At 47.4% G+C, this 23316-nt stretch overlaps 1 protein-coding gene across 1 annotated transcript in view; it reads right to left on the reverse strand.

The window, feature by feature from the left end:
- LOC137440036 (transmembrane protein 132E-like) overlaps window positions 1-23316 on the reverse strand; it is a 239821-nt gene that overhangs the window by 12406 nt on the left and 204099 nt on the right. The gene's annotated exons all lie outside the window — the stretch shown is intronic.

Below are 23316 nucleotides of genomic sequence, written 5' to 3' on the forward strand. Positions count from 1 at the left end.
GGTCAAGCGAGCAGCATGGGATCGAGCTGGAAAACTGTGATGTCAGGATGAGCCTGGAGAAATGGCAGCAAATGAGGTCTCAAAACTTCATTGACATAACGCTGACTCGTGAGATTGCCTTCAATGACGACCAGAGGTGTCCTGAAACGGGTGGAAATGCCGGCCCATACCATCACACTGGGTCCTCCCCAACGATTGATCTGGCGAATACAGCATGATGCATACCTTTCCCCACCTCTGCGACACACCCGTTGACGCCATTCAGCAGCATGGAGGCCAAACCTGGACTCATCACTGAACAAGACTGCACTCCACTGTTGCTGTGTTCAGCGGCGATGCTGCAGACACCAGTATGTTTGTTCCCCCGATGCACTGTTTTCAACACTGGACCTCTGCAAGGATGTCTTGCCACCAGGCCCCAACTTCTCAAGCACCTCTGCACAGTAGATACACTGATGTGGTTGTTGTGGCGACCTTTTGTCACTGCAGCCGTTTGCGTCGCAGGGCAGAAACGATCACGAAGATGCTGCAGCACAATCCAGCAGTCTTGGTTTGGGGTGGTTACCCGTGGTCTTCCTCTTCATGTACCATCATTCACAGTTCCTGTTTCACCGTAACGCCTGGCCAGGTTGGAAATTGTAGGCTGTGAGCAACCAAGACGTTGGGCAACTGCCTCACAATAAAAAGCGCGTCTGTCGTTCCTCTTCCTGGCATAAATCCAAACAGCATTTCGTCGATCTTCACCTTCTTCCTTATCCTCCTCTCCAACACCCTTTCCAATACCTTCATTCCATGCTCCAATAACTTTATCGCTCGATACGAGCCACAGTCCAGAGGGTCACCTTTCCTCTTGTATAGAGGGACGAGGGTACTCAGTTCCCAATCCACTGGAATGCGGCCTTCTTTCACCACCAGATTACAGACCTCTGTCATTCTCTTCACACCCCAACTTCCTGCTGCCTTCAACATATCTCCCACAACTCCCGTCGGCCCTCCTGCTTTTCTACTCTTCATTGCTTTTATCGCTTCCTCAACTTCCTTCTCAGTTATCTTCTCTGCCGGTTCTAAAACTGGGTTACTCTCTATGTTGTCATCCCATTCATTCTCTGTATTCAACAGCATTTCCATATATCTTTTCCATCTTCCTTTAATTCCATCTGGGTCCACAACGATTTGTCCCACTTCATCCCTCAAGCAACTCACCCCCATCACATCACACCTCTCTTTCGCTATCTGCTTTGCAATCCTGAATACCGCTCTCTGACCCTCTTCCGAATGCAAGCGTTCTCCGAACATTTTCCGACATGCCTCCTGCGCCTTTGCTACCTCTTTCTTTGCAGCCTTCTTGGCTGCCTTATAACTTTCATGCTCTGCTTTTTCTGCACCCATACCCTTCGCCTTCTGCCATTCCTTGAACTTCTTCCTCTTCTCATCAATCCTCTTTCCAACTTCATCATCCCACCACCATGTTTCCGAGTGCCTCGGTGGTCCTTTTGTCCATCCACATACCTCACCAACGGCTCCCAACAGACTATCTTTCATTGACATCCAACCACTTTCAAGCTCAACCACATCATCCTCTACCCTACTCAGCCTCTCTTTTAATGCCTCCCTTACTGTCACCTCTTTCAACCTCCACACCTTCATTCTCGGTTAGTACTTCACCCGCCGAGCTCTCCTCGCACCTTTCACCTTTATGTCGCAGACAACCAAGTGGTGCTGTGAAACAGCCTCCACCCCCGGGATCACCTTTGTACCCGGAGGTGCCCCCTAGCTCGCCTACGCACCATCAGGTATTCAGCGGTTGTCGTCGACCCACCTGACGTGTATGTAACAAGCTTATTATCCTCTTTCTGGAACTGAGTATTACAAATCAACAAATCAGCTCCATCAGCAAACTCCAAAATCCTTTCACCTTCTCCATTTCTCACACCATATCCATAAACCCCATGAACTCCCTCAAAACCGTCCGTACTCCTTCCCACATGTCCGTTTAGGTCTCCTCCTACCACAACAACTTCCTCATCTTTCACGTTTTCCATCAGCTTCTCTATCGCACACCAGAACTTGTCCTTCTCTTAATCGCTCCGATCAACCTGCGGAGCATATCCCGAGATGACGTTCACCAAGAGCTTTCCAATCATCATTTTCACCATCATCAACCTATCACTCACTCTAGTCACACTCACCACACTGTCTGCAAACACTTCAGAAAAAAGGACACCAACACCATTCATGCCCCCCGGGCACCCTTGCCACACAAAGTTGTATTTCTGTCCCTGCCTATCCTTCACCATTCTCACACCACTTCCCTTCCTTCTCGTCTCTTGCACACAACATATGTCCACTCTTCTTCTGACCTATACTTCCACCACTTCTCCTGATCTCCCTGTCATTGTCCCTACATTCCATGTCCCAAACCTCAGAAACCGATCTCCACTTCGGGCTGTACCCTGCCCATATGTAGTTGTAATTGTCATGGTTCTCTTTTTGAGGCAATGTTTTTTATGGCCGGATGCCCTTCCTGACGCCAACCTTCTTACTAGCCTCCTACGACACGCAGGGATACGGTGTACCTATTCTAAACCGAGGCACACACTAGCACATTCATCCCAGCAAGATGGTACTCACTTTGCTGACCTCAGAAGGATGACAGGCTGAGTCAATCCCTTCCCCCTCGACCCCCCCCCCCGCCCCTCCACGGCGTTAATTCAACGATTGACCAGGATTCCAACTCAGGATCCTGGGATCCCAAGCTAGCACCCTTACCGCTAAGCCAACATCAAGCTCCATATATATATGTGCGGTGACATAAGCGGTGACACTAGCCCCGGCAGGAATATACTTCCTGTTTACTAAATTGTTAGATGAGTTCATCTTCAATGCACTTTCACACACTTACATACACATACATACACTTACATCCGGGGTCTGCCTAGCAGGCACGTAAGGCATTGGCCATTAAAAAGCTCGCAGTGTCAGTGTGAGAAATCTCTGAGGATATCCTGGAGACTCAATAGCTTAGTAGGCTGTCACCGCGTAAGTGATGAGGTTTCTGGGTTCAAGTCCTGGGTTGAGTCAGAATTTTTTTCACACTAGCCCCACGTAGGAATTTACTTCCTGTTTAATATATATATATATATATATATATATATATATATATATATATATATATATATATATATATATATATATATATACTGAAATGCAAAAGAAACTTACCACCTTTGAAACCTTTAAATATCAACAATAACACTGCGTGTAGTAAATGTGTGAACTTATTTGTGGACAATAGTGTCCTCACTGTCAGACAAAACGGTCACGGATGGTCACTTGAACCTTCAATGGTCACTTCATAGCACAGCTGTTGAACAGCCGTTTTGACTGTCAGTGATTAGCCAAGGGGTATGGGATGATTTTAATGAGCTGCACGTGATGTCTTGATATTGGCTTTAAAAAGGCAGTGCAAAATGGGCATTTCAATCAACATGCCACGATTGTCAAGGGATCAACGGCAGCGTGCCCTGGGCATGCTGCAAGGCGGACTGACCTACCGTACAAACCAACAATTGCTAATTGAAACATTGGCATTTTATTTATGACATGTCAAGTTTTTGACCAAGATACACCATCTCATCAGTTTGCTCTACAGTACAGAACAGCACAGGGTGCAATGTCAGTCCCCTTTCAATAGTGTGTGTGGCAGGTAGCTCAATCCGCCTTGCAGCATGCCCAGGGCACGCTGCCGTTGATCCCTTGACAATCGTGGCATGTTGATTGAAATGCCCATTTTGCACTGGCCTTTTTAAAGCCAATATCAAGACATCACGTGCAGCTCAATAAAATCATCCCGTACCCCTTGGCTAATCACTGACAGTCAAAACGGCTGTTCAACAGCTGTGCTATGAAGTGACCATTGAAGGTTCAAGTGACCATCCGGGACCGTTTTGTCTGACAGTGAGGACACTATTGTCCACAAATAAGTTCACACATTTACTACACGCAGTGTTATTGTTGATATTTAAAGGTTTCAAAGGTGGTAAGTTTCTTTTGCGTTTCAGTATATATATATATATATATATATATATTTATATATATATATATATATATATATATATATATATATATATATATATATATATATATATATATATATATATATATACATACATATATATATATATATATATACATATATATATATATATATATATATATATATATATATATATATATATATATATATATATATATATATAATATAATATATACAGTACACACACACACACACACACACACACACACACACACACACACACACACACACACACACACTGGGCTCGATGGAGCGGGTGTGTTGGAGTGGATTAAAAAAACCAACTCCGAACAAAGAGTCACAGACCCCCAACAGAGAAAACTCTTTGAAGACTGTGTGGACACACCAGGCAGCCGAGGTGCATCCTGCCAAGATAGGTGGCTGCACCTTCCACTAAAAGAGGCAGAGTCCTGCATCAAAGCGCAAAGCTGCGACGATGCTGCCTGTCTTAAAGGAAAAAATCTCAGCAGGACAGAAATAAAAAATAATGAAAGCTGGAATGCTGAGGGGAAGGGGACATTCTTCCACCCAGAAGGCGCTCTGCACCTGAAGCGAGGGGGGTGGGCAGTGAAGGAGACCTATTCATGGCTGCAACTCAAACAGAAACAAAAGATAATGGGCAGAAGGCCAAAGAGGGACAGGGAAGAGGATGAGGCACAATGTGATATGGAAGAGGAGGTGGCTAATAGGATAGAGCAGGTGCCAACTGAAGAAAGACCACGACTAATTTGACTACAACATAATAAACACAGAAAAGGAAAATCAGCCACACTGAAAGAAATAAACATAATAAATTTTGCAGTCAGCACTATTCATTCAGGAAAAAGTAACAACGAAACACTACAACAACAGAACAGTTTCCACAAATAAAAGCAAAGCACTACCTTTGAATCAACGACTTGAGAGATGGAGGGCGATGTTCAGAAAGGAGACAGGACAAATACAGCGATTCCAAAGAGGAACTCAAAGCCCAAAACTAAAGAGGAGAATCCAGAAAATAAAATACAAATATAAAATTTAAGACAAAGGCCAAGAGGTAATGGTTGCTGAAAACAAACTGAACATCGAAATGATAGCAAGGAAAAATACAAACTACGATGAGGATAACATAAGAAGAACACAAGGCCAAATGTTTGAAAACAACCTGAAGAGATTCTAACGTGAACTAGGGAAACGGAGGCAGAATGCGTCATTCCCTCCGGAAAAAGATGAACTGGAACAATTCTGGAAAGGAATTTATGAAGATCGAAAAGAACACGATAAGGAGGTGGATTGGGTCTAAAACCTGGAAGAGAAAGAGTAACATCTTGAGTAAATGTCTCCAGTAACAATTGATGCAGAAAAAATAAGACAACAACTTGTAAAGATGGCAAACTTCAAAAGCCCTGGCACAGATGAGATCCCAAACATCTGGTTAAAGCAATTTGATGCTCTCCACGTTCACCATGCTCGAGCATTCAATGAACTTATCCAATGGGATCAGGAAATGGATAAATGGTTCACAAAAGGTAACACTTTCCTCATCCCAAAATCTGAATAAACCCAACTAACCCCAAAATACCAGCAACATAACCTGTAATAATTAGTCTACCAACAACATACAAACTTTAAACAGGAATCATCACAGAAACAATGTACCACCACCAAACAATGTACCACCACCAAACAATGTAACACCACCATACAATGTACCACCACCAAACAATGTACCACCACCTAACAATGTACCACCACCAAACAATGTACCACCACCAAACAATGTACCACCACCAAACAATGTACCACCACCAAACAATGTACCACCACCAAACAATGTACCACCACCAAACAATGTACCACCACCAAACAATGTACCACCACCAAACAATGTACCACCACCAAACAATGTACCACCACCATACAATGTACCACCAGCAAACAATGTACCACCACCATACAATGTACCACCACCAAACAATGTACCACCACCAAACAATGTACCACAACCAAACAATGTACCACCACCATACAATGTACCACCACCAAACAATGTACCACCACCATACAATGTACCACCACCAAACAATGTACCACCGAAGACCCAAAAGAGCCAGAAGATCCAAAAGTCCCCGAGCACCCAAAAGACTCCGAGGATGCAACAGATTCCCCCCCCCCCCCCAATGCCACCCCTCCCCCGCCCCTCGGGTCCAGTAGGTAGGTATGCCAGCCACAACGTGCTGAAGGCCAATGAAAATTTGGTACAACTGACCAACGGGCCCACTGGTATATATAAAGCCCCAGTCTGTCCATAAATACAATCGGCCCCACCAGTTGTAACCCCATCATATTGCATACTGATGGCATCCTCTTGGCAAATGGAAGTGCAAGAAATCATTTTCAAACATACAGGATAGGTGGGGGGAAGGTGGGGGGAAGACCCCAATTCTCTCTATGCAAATATGTATGCAAAGCGCGATACTTGTTAAATCCATTAAAAAAAGTTGACCTTAAAATTAATTGGTGGTTAAATTCAGTGACCTGATATGCAGATCCTCTTAAAATGTCAAGTCAATCAGATGAAAATTGAGGATTTTAGAAATTTCACAAAGTTGGTGACCTTTGGCCTGTGTCGACCTTTTGACCTCAAATTCAATAGGCGTCTTCCTTATGACGAACTCGACGATTTGGTGAAGTTTTGTGAATATCAGTTTAAAATTGTGACCTGTGAGCAATTGACAGACAAACAGACAGACCAACAGACAAACAGACAGACAGAATAACACACAACACAAACCAATATACTTGAAAAATCTTCGATTTTCGCAAGTAACAAACAAAGAACTAGGCAGACAGGCAGGCAGACAGCCAGACAGCCAGACAGACAGAGGGGTGAAAACGTAACCACTTCCATCCACCTTCGGTGGCGGATGTAACAAAGAAAACAGTATCATTTCACATGACAAGAGAGAGAGCACAAACAGAAAAATCCAGAAGGAAAATGATTCAACATCAAAAGGTCAAAATATCAGGAAACGTCCACATGGAGCAAATCCGAATGTAAAGGAAAGGAAAACCGATTTGCTTTTTGTACTTGCGAGTCCATCGTGAGTGTTTCTCATGCTGTGGTATTGAAACAGCAATTTGAGGTACGATTACAAAAGGCGACACAGGTGGCAGGTTTTAAACATTACCATCTCAGATGGAACTTAACATCTCAAAATGAGCAATTTACATTTTCCCTGTCATCCAATCTCCTAAAAACACGAACCCAGGCTTCATACGTTAATATGGCAGCGACCAAGTGTCAAATGATGATGAAAGGCAAAAACAAATGTTCATGTGTGCGTGTGCATGTTTTATACTGTTACAGACGTGGCTTGGATGTTATTTACCGAGCGGTTTTATGGTATGACCACGTCTGCACAAGTTACCCGATTGTGCCCGAACGTTGACTAGTCGCGCTATGCTGGCTCAATAAGAAAAAGAAGACACCCGGCTGGATTACAATAACACAATACGACACCAGGGGTTCAGTTCTCAAGACCTCCGGAGGAGGTTATATTAAGGCGGAAGGTTAGATTACAACTACAAGAGGGACAGCATAGAAAGACAAGCACTTAGACACAATCTTATATTATTCCCAACAGACGACAGATAAACGGGACAAAATGCTGACTCACACGGGGATTGATGGCAAGGAAAGGCAGGTAGCGATGGCTCCAGGTGCACCTGGGCTCAAAGGTCAGAATCGACTCGGTCCGGTCCAGAGATGCGGGGAGGTCGCAGCGCTCGGATGGCGTCTTGTCTGCTCAAGCTGGGGGCGCATCTGACTCAGCGCTCGCAGGTGGCTTTCCTTCTCCAAGCTGGGTGCGCATCTGACTCAGCGCTCGCAGGTGGCTTTCCTTCTCCAAGCTGGGTGCGCATCTCCTCGTCACATCCGGCGCGTGGCCGCGTATATCCGGCGGGGAGTGACACGCCCTCGGCTCGTTAGCTCCGCCTCGTGGAATCGGCACGTTGCTTCTCATTGGGTGCGTGCGGGGGGGTTTACCAGGCTCCGCCCTTGACGAGGAGCTGACAAGGAGCCCCTTCGTGGTAACCCCGTGGAGCGCATGGTCTATGGCGCTAATCGAGCCGGTGTGAGGACGCATCCTCCCCCGCTCCGCCGCCATCTCCTCTGTTGTTGTTGTAATTGTTGGGGAAGAAGATGGAAGGAGGTATGGGAAAGGTCCTAAACTCACTACTGATGCCATATAATCACATTCTGGTGCAACGAAGTCATAATTAATGGAGACGAGGCCTTAACTGACATAGAATAAGAATAACTAGGAAGATGTCCGAAAGTTGTCTACGTGTGGTGCGGTGGACCTGGGCACGACATTTAATGGGGGAATAAGGGGAAGGTCGGCTCTACTGATTGTTATTTACATGCAATGGGACTAGGGAATGGGGGATCGGGGAAAGTTGGGGAGTATTGGAGAAAATAGGGGAATATTTACAAGCGGATATGGAGGCCAAATTCCATATTCGCAACATTGCACCCTTCTCTACCCTCGGGGCGTCCCGACCCGATAAATTTTTACCTACTTTAGTGTGGCACGCAATGTAGTTCCCTCTACTATTAACTCTACCCTGAGTGCGACAGTTTTACAGATATTCACAAATGAGTAAATATGTCCCCCTGCGACGTTGCACCCTTCTCCTCACAGAAACACACCCACAGGATAACCGAATCCGGAAAGAATCCTCAAACTAAACATACAGCCGGTAGGGAGCATTATTTACACGACTACGCTGCTATTTACACTACGATCCAGGACCTGTCTTTGGAGGAACACATGCAGATGTTATGCATAGAGAGAGCGCGCTTGCCAGCATCGATACACCAACCCACGAGTGCTCTGTGGCCGACGGCCTTTAATAACGTGCAGAGCACCCTTCCCGAGCATCAACAGCACCACCCCACCACCAATCGGTGCAGTCACCATTGTTCATTGGAATAAAAATAAATTCGACAACCCCTAACCCTGCAGGTGTCTCTTGCTCTTCTTGTGGTGCACTTGGTGGTGTTAACTATTAGTGGTTCACCTGTATGGCATAGGTGCCACGTTGATCCATAGGTCCATCCCCGGGTGGTGCTTGGCCGCAAACGAACTGCGGTCCATTGTGGGTGGCCACAAACATTGCGGTCCATATGGTGTATCGATCCCGGCAGCAAACAGCGAAAGTGCAGGCCCACAACTGCGCAGCCAGCACCTCTCTCTCCTCTCTCTCTACCCCAAAGCCAGATCCTCGGAGGTGGGAGACAAAAGAAGAAACAAGTGAGTAAGGTGGTAAGGGCGCAAAAGTGCACGCAATGTAAGGTGATGCACACTGGGGGCACATGGGAACCAGGTGAGACAGGTACGTTCCTATCGTACGCCCCCCCCCCCACCAGGTAACCTACATGGCCCCTCCCTTACCCCTTACTGTATCCACACAACACAACACTACCCATAAACATCTACTTTACAAATCAACAAACATCCCTACTGTCTTCCCCGTTCCTCCCATAAACCAAATTCGTCTTCTCTCCCTCCTAACCAATCAAATTTGCCATTTTCAACTCATCAAAATTTGCCATCTCCAACTCAACATCATAATTTGCCATCACCAATTCATCATCAGTCCCTCCTAGGGAGGGAGAGATGGAATCACCCCAATGTCTCATCCACGTCGTGATGCGTCTCACAAATCCACAGCAATCTCATTTCCTGCTACAAACAAAGAAAACACAGGTGTGGAGTCATCATCATCACCACAGGTAAGTGGCTGCGTATGGTGCGACAGGTTCTTCAATCCTAACTATTTCCTAAATGACTTTAACAACTTTACACTACCCGGGGTCTTCCTCCGGCCAAACCATTGGCCCTCTTACACTATGGGTTCTAAAACCAATTCCCATTGGCCAAACTGTGGTGCTCTTCAATTTGGGGTCTCACTCCCCCGATTCATCTCCCGGTGCCCTCGTACAATTTCTGGGCTGCGACGTGTACCTCTCCCAGTGGGTCTACCCACCTGCACACCTCCACCACTGCAGTTGCCTCCGAGCTTACCTGCTCCTTACCCTAACCTAACTACCAGGGGAAGGCCCTCTGGCTCTCTCCCCACTCCGTGCCCTCTCTGGCACTGGGCTGCCCGATCCACACCCGGGATCCTCAGGCACCCACTCACAACTACCGGCTCCCAGAGCCCACCTGCGGCCTCACCTGGCCGACATCCTCACAGTGGTGGAGTGCCCAACCAACTACACACACTAACAGGCTACACGCCCAGCCATTTCCACAACACTAATGCACCCATTCACAACACCATTCTGCAACCGCACCACAAATGCCAATATCCAACCACAATTTACCTGCACCCTCTACCTAACACTTACACTACCCGCCCCGGGTACTCGTGAAAGGGGTCCACTCTTCCCCCATCCACACCTTCGCACCATGCACACCACTCCGTACCACTCACTCCAACTCTCTCCACACACCTGTACCTGCACACCTGTGCTCTCACACCTGGTGCCACCTGCACCCTTCTCTCCCCAAGCGCATTCGCGCTGATCCACACACTCACTACTCATACACTGCTCCACACACCTGTCCAGTTGCACACCTGTGCAATCACACCTGTTCAATTCTCACAAACACGGCATCATCTCAGCTAACTACTCCCTTCTGAAACTTGCGCTTCCCAGTCGTCCCTTTAAACTATTGCGCTCCCTCGTCATTATCATCCATACTAATCTACCTGCGTCCCCACTACAGGTATCAGTCACTAACTAATCTTAACGTTACCTAAGGTCATCTTCTCTAGATCCCTATCAATATAACCTAACCCACCCGGGCTAGTTTTCACTGCCATACACCCCATAAACCTAGTGCTCCTTTGCCCCCCCATGGGAAGGATGGTGGATTTGCCATCCCACCACATCGGGGGTCTCTCACTACCAATTTTGCACATCAATTTGCAACAAATTAAAAATTTGCCAATCATCTGCCAATCACTGTACCATTACCAATCATCACTCTGCCAATCCTTTGCCAATCATCAAATTTTGCTTTTCTCTAATTTTGGGTCCAAAACACTAACCTCATCACCCAGTCGACTCACTAATACCTCTCGGTGCGCCAATTCACATCTACAGCCCGGCTTCGTACAGCCGAGCAATGAATGCTGGTTGTTTTGTGCCAGCGGCTGGATGCGTCCGGCACTCGGTGCAGGGACGGGGGCTTACCCGGGCCGAGATCCCACGCACCACTTCGGCGTGGAGCCATCCACTGTCCCGATCTCGACCTGCCGGCACGTCTCCACAAAACGTGGTCGCCATGACGACCCTTCCTATCCAGCTGCCCGCTCCACCTAGTGGAGCCTGGACGCGGCCGTTCAAAGCGAGGCCCGGCACGCACCGAGGGCCCGCTTCGGCTAAAAGTCGACCTAACCTCTAACCTGTGTAACGTCGATGCTTCACCTGGACGCTTACACCCCGCAGCCCGTTCCTTGCTCACACATCCAGCTGTGCCCATGCTCCTCGTACCCTTCCTTACACACCCAGGTACACCCATTCCACTCACAGCCTTGGTCACACACCTGACCACCGAACACTTTGGCACACATTCGTTGCTCGCACACCTCACCAATACACCGCTTCGCGCCCCCTCCTCGGTCACCTCCTCTGTGACAATCACAGGTGTGCCCTCATTCGCACACCCAACCACGTGCCTCACCACCAACTCCAGCGTGCATTCCCACTCACGCTCTACCATTCCAGGTGTGCATCCTTCCATCCCAGGTGTACATCCTCGCTCACCTGTCACAACTAACTCACGCTCCATGTCACTCTCACTACTTTCACCTCCATTCCTGACAGAGCACTCACCCTTCCTCTTGACAGCGCACTCTTTCCTCATGTACCTGTCCATCACACACCTTTCTCGCGCACACTCTCCCGTTACACCCTCTGTAACACTCACCACAGGTGGACACTCTTCCTTACTTCTGACAGCGCACTCTTTCCTCATGCACCTGTCCGTCACACACCTTTCTCGCGCACACTCCTGCGCACACTCTCCCGTCACACCCTCTGCAACACTCACCACACCGCGCTTCCATGTGCTCCCTCGCACACGCGCTACGACCGACTCATTCTCGCCAACACCCTCACTCCTTGGCACACACTTTTTCCTCACACACCCCAGAGTCGGACTTTCTCGCACACCTCCTCTTTCGCACACCAGACCTGTCGCACACTTCACCAACGGCCTCTCACGAACACCCGGGTCTATCTCGACCCCCAAGCTTCTTAAATCACCTGGCGCATCATACGCACGACCATATTGGTCACCACTTACACCGGGTCCTCTTCCTCTTCGCTTCTCCTCCATCACCTGCGAATCCCTCATCCGGTTAATGAGCACATCATCACGATCCAAACACAGACTTTGGACCAATTCTTTTATCTCCTCTTTTATCTCTTTGTTATCCCCTCTCCGTCGCTTCTTAATTTCGCTCACCCCTTCTTCCACTTCTTCTAATTTGTGCCTCACCTCTTTTATTCCCCGGTACGTCTCCTCAAGCTCGTCCTCCAAGGCTACCTTGACCGTTTCCATGTGCGTCCTCACCTGCCGGTCCTTCGTCTCCATTACCTCTACCACCTCGTCCAACCTCGTTGTCAGTCCCTCACGTATCATCTGACATTCCCTCTTTGTCGCTATCAAGTCGTTTTTTATGTCGTTTTGTGTCGCTTTTAACCCTCCTAATACCGCAGTGTTCCTTTGAACCTGCTCCACTAACTCCGTTTGTCCCACCGTCAGCTGCTCCACCTCCTGCGTCAGGTCCTCTATGCCCCCTTGTAACTTTACAGTCCCCTTTCTCACCTCCTTTTCCATGTGCTCCTCACAGTGCCTCACCTCCTCGCGCACTCCTCCGACCTCCTCACTCACTCCTCTTCTGATCTCCTCTCCCATCACTTGCATCTCCTGCCCAGATGCCACCCTCATCTGCTCCATTTCCTCCCTGTGAGCATCCAGTTTGGCTTCTACCCCCATTCTGACCCCCTCTATCTGCTGCCCCATTTGGTTAACTTCCCTTTCCGCTTGGTCCCTCATGTCCCTCAATTTGCCTTCCATACTGTTTTCTAACCCCTCTAACCCATTTTTCACTCCCTCTATCTGATTCTCCTGGGCAGCCATTCTATTTTCTACCCCCGTTAACCCATGTTTCACCTCTTTTATCCCGTTGTCTAACCCCTCAAAATTATTGTCTAACTTCCCAATTTTCTTGTCTAACTCCTCAAAATTATTGTCTAACTTCTCACCGGTACCCCTCGCTTCGTCCCTCATTACCCCCAATTGCTCACTCCGAGCCCTCGCTTCGTCCCTCATTACCCCCAATTGGTTTCCCATTACCCCCATTTGGTTTTCCAATCGCTCACTATTCTTTTCCATAAGGGCCGTCATTTGTATAAAAAAAAGTTCCAATCTTCCCAGCGGCGCTACTTCGGTCGCGGGCACGGTGACCAGCGAGGCGCCATTTTGCGCGCCCGCTTCTTCGTGCGTGACGGCGCTATTTTGCGAACCTGCCGCCCTCACTGCTTCGCTCTCCTCCTGTCCCTCATTTTGGTCCTGGATCGACCCTACCTCACTCTCCTTTACCGGACCCCAGCTGTCTTGATCCGCCATAGCGCGACTTTCAAAATTCGGTTTTTTATTTTTATATTTTCGTAAAACAAATTCAAATTTCGCCGTTATAATTTCGCGCGGGAAACGCGCTCCGAATCGATTCGGTCGAGCGCCGTACGCGCTCCGGCTCGATTTTCCCTCCCAAAATTTGGGCCTAACTAATTTAGTCCCGGGTTCGAATTCCACTCCTCGACACCAATTGTTACAGACGTGGCTTGGATGTTATTTACCGAGCGGTTTTATGGTATGACCACGTCTGCACAAGTTACCCGATTGTGCCCGAACGTTGACTAGTCGCGCTATGCTGGCTCAATAAGAAAAAGAAGACACCCGGCTGGATTACAATAACACAATACGACACCAGGGGTTCAGTTCTCAAGACCTCCGGAGGAGGTTATATTAAGGCGGAAGGTTAGATTACAACTACAAGAGGGACAGCATAGAAAGACAAGCACTTAGACACAATCTTATATTATTCCCAACAGACGACAGATAAACGGGACAAAATGCTGACTCACACGGGGATTGATGGCAAGGAAAGGCAGGTAGCGATGGCTCCAGGTGCACCTGGGCTCAAAGGTCAGAATCGACTCGGTCCGGTCCAGAGATGCGGGGAGGTCGCAGCGCTCGGATGGCGTCTTGTCTGCTCAAGCTGGGGGCGCATCTGACTCAGCGCTCGCAGGTGGCTTTCCTTCTCCAAGCTGGGTGCGCATCTGACTCAGCGCTCGCAGGTGGCTTTCCTTCTCCAAGCTGGGTGCGCATCTCCTCGTCACATCCGGCGCGTGGCCGCGTATATCCGGCGGGGAGTGACACGCCCTCGGCTCGTTAGCTCCGCCTCGTGGAATCGGCACGTTGCTTCTCATTGGGTGCGTGCGGGGGGGTTTACCAGGCTCCGCCCTTGACGAGGAGCTGACAAGGAGCCCCTTCGTGGTAACCCCGTGGAGCGCATGGTCTATGGCGCTAATCGAGCCGGTGTGAGGACGCATCCTCCCCCGCTCCGCCGCCATCTCCTCTGTTGTTGTTGTAATTGTTGGGGAAGAAGATGGAAGGAGGTATGGGAAAGGTCCTAAACTCACTACTGATGCCATATAATCACATTCTGGTGCAACGAAGAGTCATAATTAATGGAGACGAGGCCTTAACTGACATAGAATAAGAATAACTAGGAAGATGTCCGAAAGTTGTCTACGTGTGGTGCGGTGGACCTGGGCACGACATTTAATGGGGGAATAAGGGGAAGGTCGGCTCTACTGATTGTTATTTACATGCAATGGGACTAGGGAATGGGGGATCGGGGAAAGTTGGGGAGTATTGGAGAAAATAGGGGAATATTTACAAGCGGATATGGAGGCCAAATTCCATATTCGCAACAATATGAAGGATTTAGTCTCAAAACGTAATAAATACTGATTTTGAAATGTCCCAAAAACCCTCATCCCGCCCTCTTTGTTTCATCAATAACGCAAAGTCATCGCATCGTTTAATGTAACGTGATTTGAATTGTTTCCAACAATACACAGATAAATAATAATAATGTACAATCATCAAATAAATGACTAGAAGGGCGCTCAGTAGGGAGCATACCTCCACCTGGAGGGCCATATCGCTCAATGATGAAAAATCACTTAATAGATTCTCCTACCTGGATCCGGATCTTCACCAAAATCGAATCGATTCTTCCTCGTCACACACACAACTAGGCCAGTAATAATGTGACTTTATCTCACACTAATTGCAACATAAGCAAACTCAGCTGATTTGTGTATCCTCAATATGTCCTGAATGAGGAAAAAAAAGTGTTATGGAATTGCAAGGGTGGAAAGTTTTGAAAAATGCATAAATATGATCCGACCAAAAAACCGATTTTTAGCCCTTTCTGCTAGATTTGACTATGCTGTATTTTTTTCCTTGAAGCAAAAAAAACACATACAGAGTATCAGTGATGAGAATTTATTGTGATCACATCATCACACTGATCAACTGCTGTATCCTGAAATTCTAAATGACTGCCATCCGCCCTATAGTGACAATACAATACAATCTAAAAAACTGAGCACTCTAAGTTGACATTCGGCAGGTGTATTGCTCAGGACCAATGGAAGTGGAGTGTCAAGATTGAAGTTGTTTGGGCGAGTGGGTCTCGAGAAAGTTACAAATAGTTAGCTAGCTATTTATTACATTATGTTACATTGTACATATTCTGCTAACTAGTTTAAACACGCCGCGCACGCCACAACTACAGTGCTCTTTTCTGAGTTATGGACCCTCTAACATCCTCTGCACATCCCTGACTAGGATCCAGTTCCAAACATGCACGTTTTCAACCGTGCGTGCATATTTTTCAACGTGCATATTTTTTTTCCACTTTCAGGAAATGGAGGCATATGAACAGTGTGTCATTTGCAAGCAGTCTGTGGACGGAGGAGGGTCGTCAGTATCAACACTTGGAGAGAAGGGAAGTTCATCTATCAACCAGGCCAGTAAAAAAAGGGGAGACAATATTCATGCTGTACCTGGTGATAAGATACACAAAGACTGTCGCTGGACATACATTAATCCACAACAGATAGCCAAGGACACCAGGCAACAAGAGTCAGAAACAAGTACGAGCAGTGAGAGTCCTACACTAAGATCGACTACAGGGAGGTTCTCTTACAGTACTGATTGCCTGTTTTGTGGCACACCAGCTCACTTTGGAAAAAAGAGAAAGAGGCCAAGTGAAGTCAGTGTTTTCCAAGTCAGGACAATTGAATTCAAGGACACACTTTTGGCAACATGTCGTGCACGAGGTGATGACTGGTCAGAGACTGTGAAGGCACGGATTCTGCATGTGCATGACCTACATGCAGCAGATGCAGTCTACCACCAGACTTGCAGTGTGAATTTTCGCACATACAAGCAGATACCAGTAGCATATCAGACAAACACAGAAGACTCCAAGAGGAGGAAGGCTGGTCGGCCTGTCGTTGATGAGAGGACAGCAGCATTCTTGGAGGTTGTGAAGTATATAGAAGAAAATGATGACGAGCAGATCACCATAAATGATCTAATTGACCTCATGCAGCAGAAGCTTGCACACAGTGAACATGAACCATACGGTTACACCCATATGAAGAGGAGTCTGCAAAAACACTTCGGTGAGAAGATAATATACACCGAGATCAATGGGAAACCAAACGTGGTTACCATCAGGACATCAGCCAGGGTGGTGCTGCAAGACTACTATGAGACACAGCAGAAACAAACAAACACAGAAGATCAAGAGAAGATCAAGCTTGTGCAGGCAGCTGCAAAGCTCATCAAACAAGATATCAAAGACATCGGGTTATCCTATGAGTCTTACCCAGCTCTTGATGACATAGAATCGCAAGAGGCTGGCGTCAGATTTCTTCCAGATACTCTTCGCGTGCTCCTGGAAGAACTATTTGCCGGGACCAAAACTCAAGCCAAAGTGGCGGCAATTGGACAAGCAATGATGCAGGCAACTAGACCAAGAGTCATGTTAGCACCACTTCAGTTTGGGGTGGGCGTGCAACTATATCACCACTTTGCATCACGGTTCCTCATTGATACTCTTCATCACCTTGGGTTTTGTTGCGCATACCAGGAGGTGCACCAGTTTGAACGAAATGCAGCCAAATTCCATGGAACAAACATTCATGACCTATCGACAGAGTTTGTCCAATATGTAGCTGATAATGTCGACCATAACATCCGCACGCTTGATAGGCTTGGTACATTCCATGGTATAGGAATGATTGCAGCCATAACCCCTGGAATTAGATCAAGGCAGCCAATCCCCAGGATCAAGGCTACTTCCTTGGATGTGGCAATGGTTGGAAGGGTACAAGTACGGTACCACAAAGATGAAAGGCACAATTTGACGGCACTGACCTACCAGAAGCTTGTCAACCTTCAGGTCCAGAACAGCTGTGAAAATCTTGATGTCCTGTGGAAAGCATCCGTCCTCTTTGGGTCTCCCAGACCTGCATGGTCAGGAATGATGCAGTTCGTGCATTATGGTGACCACCCTGGCAAAGCAACTGTTATGCTTCTGCCGATGATCGATCTGAATCCCAGTGATAGCACATGCATATTCTCGACCCTGACATTTGTTTGTGAGCATGCACGATGCCACAATGTCACCCCAATAATCACGTTTGATCAGCCACTCTGGTGGAAGGCTCTCCTGATTATCAACTCTGAGCCAATGGAAAGTGATCTGAGACGAATAGTCTTGCGTTTGGGTGGCTTCCATGCAGAAATGAGCTTCCTCGGTTGCACCGGACACTTGATGGCCTCATCTGGGCTACAAGAACTGCTGGAGTTGATCTATGCCCCAAACGCAGTAATCCACATGATGTGTGGCAAAGCTGTTGCGCGAGCAGTTCGTGCACACTCAATTGTTGATGCAGCCCTCAATGCACTGATGCTATCAAACGTGTTCGATTTCCATCTACCACAGCAATCTGGAACTCCAGACAACAGTAAGGATGGAGAGTCAGAGTCAGCCGAAGCAGCTGCAGCTGCAAGGCCACCGGATCATCAGATAACAGATGGAAGCAGAGATGCGGACCTGGAGGGAGCTTATAAGATCTATGAGAAGCTGATAAATGGGGCTATATCTGCTGAAGAAGTTTGTCAGTCTGAAGTTCTAGTGAGAATCAAAGACCGCCTTCAAAAGCACATCGAGTCCACCAAGAAGTCCTCTAGAACTTCAGCTCTCTGGGTTCAGTACATGGACATGCTGGACATCCTACGAAAATACATCAGTGCAGAACGCACTGGAAACTGGGCCTTACATCTGCAGGCTATCCAGGACATGCTACCCTATCTGGCAGCATCAGGACACAATCTTTACACCAAATCTGCCAGGGTGTACCTTCAGCAGATGCACAACCTCAAGACTGAACACCCAGAAGTCCAACAACATTTCGAGGAAGGGTTCCACGTGATTCGGCGAAGCAATCGCCTATGGGCAGGTCTCTCACCTGACCTGGTCATTGAGCAGGTTCTGATGAGAAGTTTAAAAACCAGTGGTGGGCTCACACGAGGGCGAGGGATGACGGAGCAACAGCGTCTGTTGTGGCTGCTATCGATGCCCGCCTGTGCAGAAGTAAACCAGGCAATGGAGGGACTCACGGGGGTCAACTACAACACTGGAGAGCAGAACAAAGACATGACCAAAGCAAGGCAATCCCGTGACTGGAAGGACACACTGACAGTTCTCAGTTATCTACAGTGGAGTTATCTACAGTGGCATGTGGAAACTGCAGGGGATCCAGCTGCACTAACTCAATACAGATGCCCTGTGACGACGATGATGACATTGTGTAGTGTTATATGTATTCTGTACACATATTTAATTGGTTCAATCGTTTGATCAACAGTTGATCAGTTATGTGATGATGTGATCACAATAAATTCTCATCACTGATACTCTGTATGTGTTTTTTTTGCTTCAAGGAAAAAAATACAGCATAGTCAAATCTAGCAGAAAGGGCTAAAAATCGGTTTTTTTGGTAGGATCATATTTATGCATTTTTCAAAACTTTCCACCCATGCAATTCCTTAGCACTTTTTTTTCCTCATTCAGGACATATTGAGGATACACAAATCAGTTGAGTTTGCTTCTGTTGCAATTAGTGTGAGGTTGACCCTTTTTTTTGCGTAAAATGCCTGCACTAAACCTGTCCAACAAGTTTCGTCATTTCAAGTCCACCAGTCATTTCTGTCACGTGTCCCGTGAACGACTACTCACCATACCGCCACCCATTTCTCGCCGCTTCGCTTCTTCGGTGTGTACATAAATTCATGAAACTTGATTTGTGTCCTGACCTATACTGCTAGCGTTTCATCTGAGGTAGTGCTCCTGGAGTGATTGGTCCGAGTTCACAATTGTAGTGGCAGCACATATCATGTGACATGCGGCGTTGGTTTGCTTGGCCAATTAAATCGCCGCCGTGTAGTTACCGGCATGATCCCCTATCTGCTTCACTCATTTTGCTGGTACAGTAATCTGACCTTGGGCGCAAAGATCCGAATAGAGGTGCATGCTGCAGATGGTGTACGTGTTCTTTTAAAGACACGCCTTTCTCTTGAAGGTACCCATTCCAGAGGCAACGTGTGGCGCAATATCAATGCATTTGTAAAACATGGCTTTCATATTAATGGGAAAATTGTGTGGAAAGATCAAATGGTATTTGCCCTTAAACAAATGACAAAACCTCCGATACCATATGCACAAAATATTTTACCACGCTTTGCAAAAATTCCATTTTAAAGAAAATAATTTTGGGAGTGTTCCCCAAGTTTTTATTTTCCCGAGTGGAAAATAAATAGTCCTGCTGATTTGGGCGAACCCCCACTGGGAGCACCCTGATCCCCTGTGAGCCCCCGTGATCCAACATCAAAAAAGTACAAAATCAGAAAATGTAAGACCGAGCGATCTTGCGGACCACCTTGTAGAAGAGCTGTATAGGGGTTCAGAACAATCGGTTGGTAAATCAGGGACGAGTAGAGATCCAAAATTTCAGAAGGTAACAACCCCTGGGAGCCCCCATGATCCAAGTTTGAAGAATCGAAGCCTGAGCAATTGTGTGGGATACTGTCTTGACTGTCTTGTATTCATGCGTCAAGTTTCAGAACAATCAGCCGAGTGATAATGGTGGAGTAGCAAAAATAGCAACAAGTTAATGGATGGACAAATAGACAGACAGACATCCGGACATCACGACCCATTTTCAAGTCGATCTCTTTGAGAATCGAGCTGAGATGACTTAATATTAATTATTTTTATTTTTATTTCATGTGCCGTCTATGGCTGCTGGCTGCATCATTGCTGGGAGCATGGCTGTGCCTCCCCCCGTTTCCAATAAGCTGTTAATTATTTTTCCGACCTTGCAAGGATGATCGTCTGAGTCAACCCACCTGGTGTTATTTAATGGTGCGACAGAAGCTCAAACAACTCCCTAAGATATTAAGGCAGCACCTTAACCATTAAGCAAACACCAAGCTGAAGAAAACAATGTTGTTGTTGTTGTTGTTGTTGTTGTTGTTGTTGTTTCGTATGCAAGCCTGTGGCTGCTGGTTGCATCAATTCTCTGGAAGCGTGTTTGTGCCGCTGATGCAGTGCCCCAATTACCAGTGAGCTGGTACTCAATTTGCCGACCTCCGAAGTATGACAGGCTGAGTCAACCCCCCTGGCGTTAATTCAATAATCAACCGGGATTCAAACTCAGGATCCTAGGAACCCAAGCCGGCACCCGAACCGCTAAGCAAACTCAGGATCCTAGGAACCCAAGCCGGCACCCTAACCACTAAGCAAACTCAGGATCCGAGGATCCCAAGCCAGCACACCAACCGCTGAGCAAACTCAGGATCTTAGGATCCCAACCCAGCACATAACTGCTAAGCAAACTCAGGATCCTCAGATCCCAGCCAGCACCCCAACCGCTAAGCAAACTCAGGATAAAAGGATCCAAAGCCAGCACCCTAACTGCTAAGCAAACTCAGGATCCTAGGATCCCAGCCAGCACCCTAACCGCTAAGCAAACTCAGGATCCTGGGATCACAAGCCAGCACCCCAACCGCTAAGCAAACTCAGGATCCTAGGATCACAAGCCGGCACCCTAACCGCTAAGCAAACTCAGGATCCTAGGATCCCAAGCCAGCACCCCAACCGCTAAGCAAACTCAGGATCCTGGGATCACAAGCCAGCACCCCAACCGCTAAGCAAACTCAGGATCCGAGGATCCCAGCCAGCACCCTAACCGCTAAGCAAACTCCGGATCCTAGGATCCCAACCCAGCACATAACTGCTAAGCAAACTCAGGATCCTAGGATCCCAACCCAGCATCCCAACCACGAAGCAAACTCAGGATCCGAGGACCCCAGCCAGCACCCTAACCGCTAAGCAAACTCAGGATCCTGGGATCACAAGCCGGCACCCTAACCGCTAAGCAAACTCAGGATCCTAGGATCCCAAGCCGGCACCCCAACCGCTAAGCAAACTCAGGATCCTTGGATCACAAGCCAGCACCCCAACCGCTAAGCAAACTCAGGATCCTAGGATCACAAGCCGGCACCCTAACCGCTAAGCAAACTCAGGATCCTTGGATGGCAAGCCGGAACCCCAACCACTAAGCAAACTCAGGATCCTAGGATCCCAAGCCGGCACCCCAACCGCTAAGCAAACTCAGGATCCTTGGATCCCAAGCCGGCACCCTAACCGCTAAGCAAACCCAGGATCCTAGGTTCCCAAGCCAACACCCCAACCGCTAAGCAAACTCAGGATCCTAGGATCCCAAGCCAGCACCCTAACTGCAAAGCAAACTCAGGATCCTCGGATCCCAAGCCAGCACCCCAACCGTTAAGCAAACTCAGGATCCTAGGATCCCAAGCCGGCACCCCAACTGTTAAGCAAACTCAGTATCCTTGGATCCCAGCCAGCACCCTAACCGCTGAGCAAACTCAGGATCCAAGGTTCACAAGCCAGCACCCTAACTGCTAAGCCAACAACAGGCTAATAAAACAATGGCAGTTATGAACATATGGATAATGTAACTTTATTTGCTTGTCTTTTCTGACTTTCGTCCGATAATATATGGCAGAGGGAGCGCATTTATAGTTTTGAGCTGTCTCGTTTCACCTTGATTATTGAGATGACTATAAATCGCTGGATTGGTGCTTCACGGGCAGAGCATCACCATAATCAGTGTGCCTTCCCTCGATGGACGACGACATAGGTGTCCAGTCCACCAAGTCTGCACTGGTTCCTGGTGGATGTTAAACATCCCATGGTGTCTTTCGCGAATGGTAGACGAGCCACCACCGCGAGTCACAGGTCGAGTCAAACAATTTCTGGACAGCCAGTTCCTGAAAGGCCTGAATCAATAATACATGCTTTATATGCTTTATGAGCAACCAACCACAACTTAATGGGAGGTTGCCTCATGAAGAAGAAGATTGCTTGTGAATCATGATAATATTTCGAAACTTGGGAAGTCGATTATGTCACATAATCTTTACAGGATACAATAAAAAGAAGACACATCTGAAAGAAAAGAGACATGTCGTTATATTTTATCTTTGTGAGACAAAAGTTGTGAATATTTCAACATGAATGGATAGAGAAGGTGGCGGCAAGGAGATTGATGCCTCTATGCAAGTGAACAGTTGGAAATTGTTACGTGGAAAGGGGGTATCTATAGCTACATTGTTGTAAGTGTAACATGGTCCGTGTTATTTGAGTAGGTTACATCGCCATGTAACAGAGACCTGTCAGAGTAAGTGGTTTGTTACAGTGTATGCAATTTATAGACAGGATAGTTAGGGTAAAATTGAATGCGTAAACACCTCTTGTTTACTGGCGGGTTCAGGTGAGGACTTCCCATCACCAAGATATGTGCAAGTAATGGAGGCGTAATGGGCTGTAAGGCCTTTGGGGCAGGTAAAGACTTCAAATTTTATTAGGGCTGCCTGGTGGGCATTACGTCCTAGAGGAGGACTACTCCCAGAAGAGCAGAG

Source organism: Myxine glutinosa, chromosome 14, assembly GCF_964187855.1.
Source record: "Myxine glutinosa chromosome 14, kmMyxGlut1.1, whole genome shotgun sequence".
Taxonomy (NCBI): domain Eukaryota; kingdom Metazoa; phylum Chordata; class Myxini; order Myxiniformes; family Myxinidae; genus Myxine; species Myxine glutinosa.